Source organism: Chinchilla lanigera, unplaced genomic scaffold (genome assembly GCF_000276665.1).
Source record: "Chinchilla lanigera isolate Chin_1 unplaced genomic scaffold, ChiLan1.0 scaffold00173, whole genome shotgun sequence".
In the NCBI taxonomy this organism is placed as follows: domain Eukaryota; kingdom Metazoa; phylum Chordata; class Mammalia; order Rodentia; family Chinchillidae; genus Chinchilla; species Chinchilla lanigera.
The window spans coordinates 846,262-847,952 of record NW_004955574.1 but is presented as its reverse complement, the minus strand read 5'-3'; positions in this window follow the sequence as shown (position 1 = coordinate 847,952).

The window sequence follows — 1,691 nt, the reverse complement described above, 5'->3', positions numbered from 1 at the left end:
TTTTGTTTTTCTTTTTGTCTTTTTGAAACAGGGCCTCACTATGCAGTTCAGGCTGGCCTTGAGCTCACTTTGTAGCACAGGCTGGCCTCAAACTCACAACAATCCTTCTGCCTCAGCCTCTCTAGTGCTGGGATTACAAGCATGCGCCAGCACACCTGGTGATTTTAATTTTCGTAATGAAGCTTTATGGGTTATCTTGTTTCCCTTGCATGTGCTGAGACTATTGAAACATGATCCAAAATAAACCTCTCCCTCCTTAAATTGTGGGTGTTGGGTATTTTGTCCAGCGAGGAGGAAAAAAGTGACCAAGACAGTAGATACAATCAGGAAAAAAGTGACCAAGACAGTAGATACAATCATTTTCTAAGTAAAATGTTGAAGAAAGGAAAACGCAGGGGCTGGGGATGTCGCTCAGCAGTAGAGCACTTGCCTAACAGGCATGAAGCCCTGAGTTCCACCCCCAGCACCGCAAGGAGAAACCCCTGGGTGTGGTGTGCAGGTGCCGCCGGCACCTCCCTTCCTTTCCCAGCACCTAGGCTTGTTTTTGTTATGTGATGCGTGTGGGCTGATTAACTGTTCTCAGGTGAGGTGTATCTGGTCACTTTCCAATTTCCCCCTCCAGTGAGCATGTTTTAATGGACATCACAAAAAAGATAGTGTTTCCTGGGTTCACACTGCAGTGAAAGTGCTGGAATCTGTCCTTTCTGTCTGTGGCCATGCACAAGATTGAAGGAGGAGCTCCTTCCCAAGTGCTGCAGTGCCAGGGCTGGCAGAGCCGGGTACTTTGGGAACTTGTGCATTCTTCAAAGCTACCCTCGGGAGGTGACCCTTTGATCCCTTCTATTTTTACAGATGAAGATTGAGTTAAGAGGTAAAGCCACTGGCCCAAAGTCACATAGGTAAGACACGCAGTGTCCAGATTTGTGCAAAAGCTGCTGCTGCTGCTGCTGTTGCTGTTGTTGGACAGGTTTTTTTGCTTTGTTTTGTTTCGTACCAGGAATCAAACTTATGACTTCATGCTTGCCAGGCAGGCGCTGTGCCACTGAGCTATACTCCCAGCCCTTGAGACAGGTTTTTTACTATGTAGCTCATGCTGCTCCTGAACTCATCATGTAGCCCAAGCTGGTTCAGAACTCATGATCTTCTTGCCTCAGTCTCTTGAGTGGTGGGATTTCCAGTGTGCATCACCACACCCAGAGTTTGACTACCTGACTCCTGCTCTTCCATGGTGTCCATCTCCCACAGAGAAAGTGTGTGTGTGTGTGTGTGTGTGTGTGTGTCTATACGCGCACACACGGTTGCTGGAACTCGGGGCCTCCTGCTTACAAGCACATGCTCCACCACTGATCCACACTCCCAGCCTCAATATATTTTAAACAAAGCACTGGGTGAACATGGGAAGACAGTTACACCCTAGCACGTTGGTTAGTGCCTGTAACTCCCCCGGGAGGCTGAGTGAAGCTGAGGGAGGATGATCAATCACAGGTTCAAGTTCCCTCTAGGCAAATTAGAAAGACCCCGTTTTACACAGCACCTGCCTGGCAAGCATGTGGCCCTGAGTTCGATTCTCAGTAAAAAAAAAAAAAAAAAAAGAAGACCCTGCTTTAAAATAAAAAATAAAGCCAGGCGTGGTGGTGGATGGCGGTAATCTCAGCACTTGGGAGGCTGAGCCATCGCTTTTGATGCCAGCC